Source organism: Ictidomys tridecemlineatus, chromosome 4 (genome assembly GCF_052094955.1).
Source record: "Ictidomys tridecemlineatus isolate mIctTri1 chromosome 4, mIctTri1.hap1, whole genome shotgun sequence".
Taxonomy (NCBI): Eukaryota; Metazoa; Chordata; class Mammalia; order Rodentia; family Sciuridae; genus Ictidomys; species Ictidomys tridecemlineatus.
Genome location: NC_135480.1, coordinates 192,143,524 through 192,156,200, shown reverse-complemented (window position 1 = coordinate 192,156,200; position 12,677 = coordinate 192,143,524). Strand labels below are relative to the sequence as shown.

Below are 12,677 nucleotides of genomic sequence, written 5' to 3'. Positions count from 1 at the left end.
TCATCTCTTTCCTAGAAAAGGTCTAAGATTTTCCTGGAAGTTAGTTCTCTTTGCTGAATAGTAGTTTATAAACTTTTTATGATCATTTTTATTTTTAAAAGTCCATTAAAGGAAAAAAAATTACATCAGTTTCCCAGTTTTCAGATAACACACACACACACACACACACACACAAATACACAGTTTCTGACAGTAATAATTCCAGTACAAAGTATAGAAATAAAATTAAAAATAGAAAATCCTGTTAGTAAATCACAGCAATAACTGTTGTGGGCAAGATCAACCAAAGTATATTAAACTAGGTCAGAAAGGGGTAAAGAGAATTGGGATATTTGCACAGGGTTTCAAAAATATACCAAAATAGTACATGGTTACATCATGAAAGTAGTTAGTATATGGTGGCAAACTCCATCAGTCACCACCTTAGCCAAATAGTGGAAGATGACACGGATTGACCTTGTATCTCCTACTCTCACGCATGAAGATTCTTGTAGAGTGTGCATGGTAAGCAATTGTGCTATTGGCAGGGCTGAGCAAGATCTCCCAAAATGGAATGTTTCAGATCTTGACCCCATGATCAGAGGAAAATCTTACTCAAGGCTTGGAAAACTTACTAAAAAATAATGTTTCTGTCCTTTCTCTTTTACTGAAACTATCCAGGCATTTTCCTTGAAATTACACTTTCAATAATATTCAAAAGCATAAAATACTGAGGAATAAATCTAGGCAAAGTGGTGAAAGATATGGACACTGGAGAAAAAGTATAACACCTGTTTCATTTACATTAGTGTATATCTTCAACCTAATAAGGAAAATCCATCAGAAAAAAACCACATTGAGGGATGTTCTACCAAGTACCTAGCCAATACTCTTTCAATGTATCAAAGTTTTAAAGGACAAGCCAAGATTGAGAACCTGTCGAAGACTGGAGAGAACTATAGAGACAGAATAACTACATGCAAGGTGGGATCCTAGGACAGAGAAAAAAAAAGAACATTAGTTGAAAATCTAGTGAAACCCAATTATCTTTCCACTTTAGTGAGCAGTATTTTACAAAGGTTAATTTTGTAGTGTTTATGACATCCTATGATAATATAAGATGCTAATGTGAGGGGAAGCTGGGTAAACCATGTATAAGGACTATCTATACTGTTTTTGAAACACTTATATAAATATAAAATAATCTTAAAATAAACAAAATATATTTTGTAAAGAGAAACTAAACAGTATACCAACAATTAACAGGGTCCCCTTATCCCTTGTAGCCCACCCCTTGTCAAATATTAAGAAACCTATCATTAAAGAAAAAAAAGTATCTATTGGAACTGCAGTTTGACTGAAAGAAATATTCATCATATAGTTACATTTGGGTAGCAGATATCCTTCTCACGGCTCCCCTTAAAAATAAAAAGGGTGGGCTGTGGCTGAGGCTCAACCATAACACTTACCTGGCATCTGTAAGGCACTGGGTTCAATTCTCAGCACCACATAAAAAAAATAAAATAAAGATCTATCAACAACTAAAGAAAATTTTAAAAATATAAAAATTAAAAAGGGTAGTAAATTTAAAGATGTTATACAGTAGTGTTTTCATTAGATGATATTTAATATTGTGCTACATTTTATATTTTAGATGAACAGGAGGAGGATGTAGATGGGTTTATATTTAGAACTATATTTAACAGAATTGCTTAAGGCAATGGGAAGTGATACACCTACTTTGTTTTTTCCTGGTTGGACTTTTTTTTTTCAGCAACACTGATCTGTATTGAGTTCATTCTCTTCCATTGAAAAATGTAGAGCTTTAGGCAAAGCATCTGTATTTCTTTACTTTCCTCACCTGGGAAGCTCTATCAGGACTACTAGAAGAATGCTGGAGTTCACAGGGACTCAGCAGGGATGGTTGTTATTAACAATAAAAGAAAATCAAGAGAGTACATTGAACTTTTATGAAAACATGAAAAATAGGAGCTCACTTTAAATGGATGCATCTAGAGGCTTCTTGTCTTGATCAATGTGGAGCAAACTGATGTTAACATGCATTTACCCCCTTGCTGGGAGGATTCACTATCAGAAGTGAACTGAGCATATGTGTACAGTTGACAACATGATGAATAATTTGAACAGACTCTGAGCTCAAGGTGAAGCTGAAATTCAAAATGTGGACTCAGAAGGAATATCAAGTTCGGCTATCAAAGGAATCAGAGGGATATGTAATACAAAAGGATACAGTTTTTGACTATTGGATCTTTATGTTTCAGAATGTATATTAAAGAGTGCTATTTTAAAATGAGGTCATTTTGGAAGGGCAGTGGCGGTTACACTATAGAGTTGACTGTGGAGCCATAATGTCTGGGCTTGAATTTCAATTTTGCCACCTGTTAGCTATTTTCCTTGGGAGAATGCCTTACATTTTTTGAACTGTATCTTTATCATCAATAAAGTGGATATATAATAACTGAAGTCATGGGTTGATATGGAAATTTAATGAATTTATATCTTTAAGCACTTAGAATCAGGAGTAGAGTAAGGAGATAAGTGATTCACTATCATATTTTTAGGGAAAGTACTGGGGGCAAAATTGTGCTTCCACTTTAACTATAGACTGAGGATTCATAAGCCTTGATCATATCACAAAAGTACTTGGATAATTTTGAATTAGCCATCCATTCATTGCTCTATGTCATTTTCAAGGGGGATAAGTCAGATCTGAATAACTCATCTCCCCAAGCAAAGCCATTAAAGATTAGCTTTGAAAAGGCCAAACAAATGACAATGTTGTTGGCTTATATCATTACATCCAATCATTACTCTGAGTGGATTTTCTTCACCTTCAGTATTTGGTTCCTAAAATATAAACTAATCTAGTAGGATAAAATAATCATTCGTCTGTGACCTAACCTTAAATGTCAATGGCTTTTTACAAATTGGTTCATTTTCTATTACAGTCTTGCCAGTGTGCTCTGGATGACTGTTTTTGTACCTTCTACCAAAAGTGTAAGTAATTTAATAGGTACTAATACCCTCTGCTGAAATGAGAATAAGGATAAATAAGTTACAACATCACAAATAGCTACTATTTTGCTTTAACTTTTTAAAATGATTTTTATGCAAATCATAGATATGTGATTTTATCCAAATAGATATATGCATATGTGTTTGTTTGTGTGTGTGTGTGTGTGTGTTTGCATGTATGTATGGGGGGGTGGGAGGAATTGCCTGTGTTTCTATTCAAATATAGCCTCTCCATGTTTTGCCATGTATAGCAGTATTTTCTTCTAGGAATATATAACTACCTTTTAAAACAAGCATTCTTTTATGCATATGGCACATTCACTTTACTAAGATATTTATTTATTTATTTATTTTTATCCCCCAAATCAACTCTCCACCTAGCTCGGGGGAAAAACAATGATCACTAAATTGTCTCATTCCTATCCCCTTTTCTAGCTAGGCCTGGCAACAACACTCCCACATATGTGTGCCACATGGAGAGAAGAAAGAGGAAAGGTTGGGTTCCTTAAGTCATTTGGGATATTGACCCAGGGAAGGGGAAATGAATGCTGATAAATATATATATATATATATATATATATATATATATAAATGTTCTCTCTTGTTTGATATGACCTATAACTTTCCACTGAACTATGGTTGTGCTGCAAAGTATACTCAAAAATACTCTAAGAAATAGAGTATTGATATTCTTATCAATAGGGGAAATGGGCACATAGATATAAATGAAATTTTTGTAAACATGAGGCAACTTCAACTTCTTTCCACTCACTTCCAAGTGTCCTGGCCTATGCCTTCAAACACTCAGGTAGAAAAAAAATCATTGTAAGCAATAAAGCAGTGGCACCTAAGTGCAGAAACACTTAAAAGCCCTGGGAAAAATGTTTTGTGGTCGTTGAACAGAACAGTAAAATCCAACTTGAAAAAGAAAATGTGGCCAGGCATGGTGATGCATGCCTGTAATCCCAACAGCTTGGGAGACCGAGGCAGGAGGATGGCAGGTTCAAAGCCAGCCTCAGCAATGGCGAGGCACTAAGCAACTCAGTGAGACTCTATCTATAAATAAGATACAAAAAAAAATAATAATAATAAAATAAGACAGAACTGGGAATATGGCTCAGTTGTTGAATGCCCCTGGTTTTAATCCCCAGTATCAAAAAATAAAACAATAAAAGAAAGGAAATGTGGCACATATATAAAATGAGATATTATTCAATTCGAAAGAATAAGAAAGTCCTACCATTTGGGACAACAAAAAAGAAACTAACGGACAGTATGATGAGTGAAATGAGCCAGTCATGGGACAAATCCAGCATAATTCTACTTGTATGTGGTATCTAAAATGGTTAAGCTTAATATTAGAAAATAGAGTGGTGATTTCTAGGAAGTAAAAAGAAAAGGAAATGATGAATTATTACCAAAAATGAGTACGTAGTTTGAATTTTGCAAGGCAAATAAATTCTGGAGATCAGCTATGCAACATCATAATGCTATATTGCTACAGTTAACCTATCAAAATACATGAAGTGGTAGATCTCATGTTATATGTTCTTACCATGCACACAGGAAAACAAGAAAATTTTTGGTGATGGAAACATTTAGTAGCTTGAGTGTAGTGATGATATCATATACATATGAACAAACTCATCAAAATATATAGATTAAATGCTTGCAAATTTAAAGTATTAATTACATCTCAATAAGGCTTAAATAAATTCCTGTTTGAATCTGGACTTGAAAAAAAAATAGAAGTGCACAAGCCAGGAATTCCTGAAATTCTAATTCTTGAGTCTTTTCCCCCATTATAGTAGCATTTTAATGTAATTATAACCAAAATAAAGAAAAGTACACATTTTTTTGAAGCTCAATAAATTTTTAAAAAGTAAGACAACACTTGAAATAATAACCCAGGTCAGAAAGCAAGATATGACCCAAGCAGGGCAAACTTTCAGCATGAACCCCTGTAAAAATCAAAAGCGAGTAACATATATCCAATATGTAAAGGTAAATAGTACAAGGTCCATTCCACAAGGAAGAAATAGGGGCATAGAAAAGGGATGGGATCAAAGCAAGACCAAAATTCAGCTGGCTAGCAAGTCCTGTGATTCCTTGTCTCACATCTGGAGAACATGGCATTGTGATGTTCTCTCCAAAAGGCTTGTGTAACTCACCCCTGTGGCTTTGCTGGTTGCAGCCTACATGGCTTCTCTGTTGGTTTGTCTCTGCTCAATCCCTGCAGCTTTCCTGGTAGACATACCATGTTACTAGCATTTCTTAATCTCAGGGGTCTCAAAGTGAAGCTTCGGCTTCCTTCTTCATCACTCGCTTAATGGCAGCCCACAAGGACTCTGACCCTGCTGCACTTTGCCTGGCCTCCCACGTTTTCCTTTGAAATCTTTTAGAATCTTCTAAGACCCCCTAACTCCACCCTCCTGCATTTCTGCAGAACCAGCACTATGTGGTTGCTGCCATCTTAAACAATAGCCAAGTCTCTAGGGACCACTGCTGCAGCAGCCTCTGAGTGCCTGAGAGACTGAGCCTGGTAAAACAAATTCTTTGGCCCCCTGTGCAAGTAGGGTGCCCAATGATCTCTTCTCAAAAGAATTTTTACTTTTGCACCCTTCAGCCTGAGGTACGTGTTGTTTTGCCAATTCCTGGGATGTCCTCAAGCCATCTCTCCTCTGTCTCTGATTAAAGTCTTTAGTATTTGGCTTTAGTGCCTTTAACAACCACACCTTCCTGAGTCTTACTTTTACTTGCAGTTTTCTGGACAAACAGGAAGTTTTTAAAACCTTTGTGCTTTGATTTTTGCTCCTGATTATCATAATAAACTTGGCTAAAAATTGCCATCGACATCCATCCATGCCACTGATTGAATATTTTTCTATCTTGAAATTTCCTCCATTGGATTAATCAGTCCATCATCTTAAATTCAGACTCACAGAAAGTCACAGGACACAGGCAAGACAACTTCTTAGCTAGAACATAACACAAATGGCTTCTAGTCCAATTTCTAATGCAGTTCTCCTCCCCTGAAACCTCATGAGCCCAGTCTTTACTTTCCGTAGTCCTATCAACATGCTGGTCTTCTGAGTTCCGACCAGAATTGTCTCTTAGGCTCTGTTTACAACATTCTAAAGCTTTGTCACCTTTCATCTTTAAACTTTCAAAAATTCCTCAGACAGATTCCAAAAAGTTCCAAAAAGCTTCTCAACCTCATGGTCAGAGTAGTCACAAAATAACTCAACTTCTTGATACTAATTTCTGATTTAGTCAGCTTTTGTGAACAAAAGACCTAACAAGAACAATTTTAGAAAAGTTTATTTGGGGACTTATGGTTTCAGAGGTCTCAGTCCCTACACAGCCTACTCCATCCCTGTGGGCTTGAGGTGGTGACACAGAACTTCCTGACAAAAGATTGTGGCAAAGGAAAGCAGCTGAGAACATGGCATTAGGAAGGAGAGAGAGAGAGGGAGAGAGAGAGAGAGAGAGAGAGAGAGAGAGAGAGAGAGAGAGAGAGAGAGAGACTCCCCTCACCACTGACAAAATATAAAAGCCAAGAAATGCCCCATGGACCACCTCCTCCAGGCACACCCTACTTACCTCCACTTATGGCTCAGTTAATCCCTACCAGGGAATGAATGCCCTGGTAAGTTAAGGATCTCATAACCCAATCATTTCACTTCTAAACTTTCTTACATTGTTTCACACATGAATTTTGAGGGGAAACCCCATCTCTTAACCATAACAACCCTAGCCTATAAATAATCTTTAATCCAAATTTTTAAGAATGCTAAAGCTGATAAACCCTGTACCACCTCACCTCTGGTATGGCTGTTCTTTTCTTCTTGTGTCTTAGTTGTGTAGCAATATCTTGTGATTTTTCTGATAATTGGTGAAATGGTGTACCTTTTCATATGTATGATTTTTCTTTTTTTATGGAGTGTTTATTCAGACTTTTTGCACATTGCTCTAGTACATTCTCTGTTTTTTTTTTTACTGGCTTGTAGATATTTGTTCATTATGATATATGTTCATGAATCTGTGGTTGTGCACATGAAAATGTCCTATTCTGGTATGTAGTTGAACATATCACTCTTTTAAATCCTGTTTTTAGTAAAAATCTTAATTTTAAGAGTCATTAATTCTTCTTTAATGTTTAGTGTTATGTCTTGCTTAAGAAAAGTTCACCAACTTGGACATCATGAAAGTATCTCCCTATGTTTTACTTGAAAATTCTTATAAATCTACATTTCACACTTAAATATATAACATTGCATCTTGAGGTAGACATCAAGATATTTGTAGATATGAATATTAAGATTCAGTTAATCCAAGTTCTTCAAAAGAAATCCTTCCCACCAGTGAACTGCAATGACACATTTCTCATTGGTCAGATAACCCAATGAAGAAGTCTGCATCTGGACTCCACTGTTTAGACTGTCCACTTGCTTATTTTATATCAAAACCACATTATTATAATTACTTCAAATCATAAAGTCAAGTACACCAACTTTGATCTTTAAATTATTTCTTGTTTGATCTGGGTCTTCTCATTTCCAAAAGAATTAAAAAATTTGCCTATCAACTTTTGCCTGCATGCACACAAACACACACATACACACACACACACACACACACACGCATGCATGCACACACACATACATATGTTATGGATTTCACCAAATCTATAGATCAACTTGAGATAAATTCACATCTGGGCACTCTTGGGCTTTCCAATTTATAAACATAGTATGCCTTTTCATTTATTTGGGTTCAATTTAATTTCTCTTAGATGAGTTTTCTTATTTACACATTTGGGGTCTTAGACATATGTCACATTTATTGACATATATTTGAACAGTTTTATTGAAGTATAATTAAACTCTAATGTACTTTATATATTTTAAATGTACTTCTTTATCATTTTGACCCTTTATCCAACTGTGAAACCATCACCACAGGTTAGTTAAGGAACACACATAACACCACCACAAAGCTTTCCAGAGTCCTATTGTGATCCCTCCCTCCTACCCATCCTCTTCCTATTTCTAACACCAACACTGCTGATCTATTTTCTCTCACTACATATTAGGTTTCCTTGTCTAAATATTTGTGTGAATAAAATTATATGTATATATTGGATTTTGTCTTGCTTATTTTACTCAGTGGAATTATTTTGAAATGCATCCTTGTTTCACTGTATGCTAATAGGCCATTCTTTCAGATTGCTAAATAACTTTTTGTTGCATGGATATGCCAAAATTATTTTTATTCTTATGCCACTTGATGTATATTTGGGTTGTTTCTAGTTTTTGGCAATTACAAATACAGCTACTGAGAATATTTGTGCATAAGCCTTTGTATGAGTATCACGATTTAGATACGAGGTGTCCCCCAAAAGCTCATGGGTGAGACAATGCAAGAAAGTTGAAAGATGAAATGATAGGTTTATGAAAGGTCTGACCTGATCAATACATTAATCCCCTGATAGAGACTAACTTGATGGTAACTATAAGCAGGTAGGGTGTGGCTGGAGGAGGTAGGTCCTTGGGGTCATGCTTTGGAGTCTATATATTTGTTAAGCACAACTCTCTCTGATTCCTGGTGCCATGTTACCAGCTGCTTTTCTCCACCACACTCTTCCACCATGATGTTCTGCCACACTTTGGGCCCAGAGCAATGGAATCAGCCATCTATGGACTAGACCTCTGAAACCATGAGGCCCAAATAATATTTTCCTTCTATAATTTTCTTGTCAGGACTTTTGATTGCAGCAGTGAAAAAGCTGATTGAAACAATGGATATGTGTGTTTGTTTCTCTTTGATAAAACCTAGAAGCACAGATAGCTGGCCATAATACAGTAGATGGTACATGTTTAAACATTTAAAAGACATAGTCTGTTTTCCAAAATGAATGCACCAAATCTCATATTCTACAGGAGAGAATGGAAGTAATTCCAAATCACCATTAGCACTTGGTATGGCCAGTTGTTTGAATCTGAACCATTATAATTGGTGTAGTGGTATATGAATGTAATTTAAATTTTGTTCCTTTAAGGACTTATTATGATGAGCATCTTTCCATGTGACTTTTCACCAAAGGGTAAAGACTTGATCAAGTACCTATCAATACTGTTGTACTTTTTAAACAGGTTAATTTGTTTCTTTAATATTGAGTTTTAAAAAACTATCACATGTTGTAGATAAAAATTATTTATCATATATATGATTTACAATTATTTTCTGGCACTTTCCATTTTGTCCTTTTATTCTCCTAACAATGCCTTTTAAAAATCAGAATTTACTCAATTTGATGAAGTTTAGATTATTCATTTTTGTTCTTTCATTTGTTGAATCTAATAAATATTTACATAAGTCAGGGACATAGAAATTTTCTTCTGTTTTCTACTATCTATATCTATCTATATCTATATCTGTATCTGTATCTATATCTATTTGCACATTTCTGCCTGAGTGGTATGATCTGCCTAAATATGGGGAATCCCAGTATTGTCAAGTAGTTAGCACCCTACAAAAGAGCCTCAACTTCTCATGGATAGGAATTGGTAAATAATCTCCCAGCTTTATAGGTCCTTACTGGAACAATTCTGAGCTGCTTTCAATATGGTCTCCCAGAGGATTCCCAGTGGAATGAAAGCCTCCAGATACTGGGTATTGGTTATTTCCAACCTGCATCCATTCTCTATGCTGTCCCATAGTATGACATTTAGGTCTATGACACACTTTGGGTTAATTTTAACATACAGTGATCCATTTTTATATTCCCTGTTCTGTTTCACTTACATGTTTGTATATCATTGCAGAAATTCCAAATTTTTGTAGATTCCATTTGATTGTGTACATAGAAAATTATGTTGTTTATAATTAAAGAACACTTTCACTTTCCCTTTCAACTCTGGTATCTACTGTTTACTTTCTTTCCTTATTTCAATGGCTACAAATATCAATAGTAAGTAAAATGCTAAAAGAAGAGTTGGGTAGAGTCAGAGTTTCCTTTTTTCTGACCTGAGGAAAGCATTCAGACTTTTGTAATAAGTATGATATTTTCTGAAATTTTGGTAGATGTCCATTATTAGATTAAAAATGTTCCCTTTGATTTCTAGGTTGAATTTACTTACATATAGTTGTTCTGTATCTTTATAGAAAAACTTGAAGTGTTTAGTTAGTTTTCCAACTATTTTTTTCCTTCTTCTTCTTCTTCTTCTTCTTCTTTTTGTTTTTTTTGCCAACTACTCTGAGTCTGTCCACATAAACATAGAATCAATTTGTTAATGTCCACAAAATAACTTTCTGGAATTTTTTTAGAATAGCGGTGAATCTACTGATCAGGTTCAAAGGAACTCACCCTTTAATAGTAGAGTCCTCGGTGCATACACATGAAATATCTTTCCATTTATGTTGTTATTTTTTTTATTTCTTTTATCAGACTTTAGTTATTTTCCCTCCCTAGATATTGTAGGTATTTTGTTAAATTTATGCCTAAGTGTTTTATTTGGGGTAAACTGATGTAAATAGTATTGAATTTTTCATTTAAAATTTCACTTGTTCATTGATAGTACATAGGAAAGTGATGGATTTTCATATATTCACCTGTGTCTAATAATCATGCTATCATTCCTTATCTGTTCCAGGAGTTATTGTTCTGTTTTTGGTTTTATTTATTTTTCTCAGTTCTCTGGATTTTTTTCATATGAATGTTCTTATTATGTGTAAGGACAGTTTTTTATTAACACAATTTTTATTTCCTTTTTTTGTCTTTTATTTGTTAGGGCTTATTGTCACAACATTAAGAAAGACTGATGAGAGGGAACATCTTTTCCTTGATCTTGACTACCACAGATGTTTTATTAAGGTATTTTAGACTACTTTCAATTAAGCTTATCATTGATGTCATTGGGCTTAAATCTATTATTCTTAATATTAGTCTTCTACCAGGTAGGTAACATTTTCCCAATCGCTACAGCATTAGTATCTATAGAATTATAGATCCTGGACACATTCACACTAGAAGACAAAAATAAAGGCTTCATTGAAACTAAAGCTCATACTTATAGACTGGAAAAAGAACAAAATAACCATCCAGGTAAGAATTATTAACACTTATTATCAAGGGGAATTGGCGTTGTTATATAATTAGGAGACAGATACCATGAATTCTTTTTGATGACTCTTGATGCTTTCCCAGTTATCAATATGGGTGAATACATAATCATATCAATCACTAACTGACAGAGTCTGTGTTATTCCCTTAAGAAAGTGTTATAAATCAATATATATGCTAACAAACATTCAGGGCAATCTAAAATAGGTGATAGTAGAGGGACATTATTGATAATACCTACAGACTTGGGGTTCATGCCAAAGTGGGGGCTATCTACTGTTTATTAATCTTTCCATTTTAAGCTTTTTATATACAGTTACTGAAAATAGATCCACAATGGGGGGCATGCGTGGATCTGAGCAATACAACTTGAACCCCCCTCACTTGTCTTCTGCTCACCCAGAAGTCATCTGCTTATGATCGGTGTCAGATGTGCAGACTTTTTTCTGCATATTTCTGCCTGAGTCATATGATCTACATAAATATGAGCAATCCCATGTTGTCAAGTAGTTAGCACCCTACAAAAGAGCCTCAACTTCTCATGGATAGGAATTGGTAAATAATCTCCCAGCTTTGTAGGTCCTTACTGGAATAATTCTAAGGTGCCTTCAACATGGCCTCCCAGAGGAATGAAAGCCTGCAAATAATGGATATTAGTTATTTCCAGCCTGAATCCATTCTCTATGCTGTCCCATAGTATGCATGTACATTTTTGTTGAGATTGGACCAATTCCTCTTTGAGGTCATTATTAATTGTACACCTATTTACTATCAAAAGCATCCCAATTTGTATGATGAATTATATGACTGTCCTATATAGATGTTTTAAAACTCAAACACTTGGCAGAAGCCTAGGCAGATAACAAATGATGTGAACTGAGTGAGTAATGATAATTGCAAACTAAAAAGGTCCTCTATGAGTATATAAATTGTCCCCAGCTCGTTATCATGAAAGTTCAGACACAACGATAGAATGTATTCCAATTTTTTCAAAGGAAATGAGTCACTGTCCTTACATGGAAGATACATATATTAAAAAACTAAGTCAGTCTGTCAAAGAGACGTCTGCCCTTCACATTTATTGCAGCACTTTATTCATAATAGCCACGTAATGGAAACAACCTAAGTGCCCATCAACTAATAAATGTTTTTTTCCAATGTGGTACATATACAGAGTAGAATATTATTCAGTCACAAAAGTAGTGAAATCTTGTAACTTGCAACAATATGGATTGAACTGGAAATCATAATGCTAAGTGAAATAAGTCAAGCACAGGGAGACAAATACAAATGATTTCACTCACGTGTGGAATGTGAAAATGTAGGTCTCATAGAAGTTAAGAATATAATGGTAGTTACCAGAAGGAGAGCTGAGGGTTGACTGAAGAAGGCTGATAAAGGGGCACCAAGTTATAGTAAGATAGGAGTAAGAAGTTCTTGTGACTACATATAATGATAATATATGGTGTATTTAAAAAAATCAGAAGGAAGGATTTTGAGTGTTTTTCTATATAGATATGGTAAATGTTTGTGGCAA

At 34.9% G+C, this 12,677-nt stretch overlaps 1 long non-coding RNA gene across 2 annotated transcripts in view; it reads left to right on the top strand.

Moving 5' to 3' along the window:
- Positions 1-12,677, top strand: part of LOC144377343 (uncharacterized) — a 71,103-nt gene that overhangs the window by 22,759 nt on the left and 35,667 nt on the right. Inside the window, exon 2 of one of the 2 annotated variants that reach the window (XR_013438256.1) lies at positions 10,809-10,891. The exons of the other annotated variant lie outside the window; for it this stretch is intronic. This is a non-coding gene — a long non-coding RNA (uncharacterized LOC144377343). The remainder of the gene's footprint in view (positions 1-10,808; positions 10,892-12,677) is intronic. 2 annotated transcript variants of the gene reach the window in all.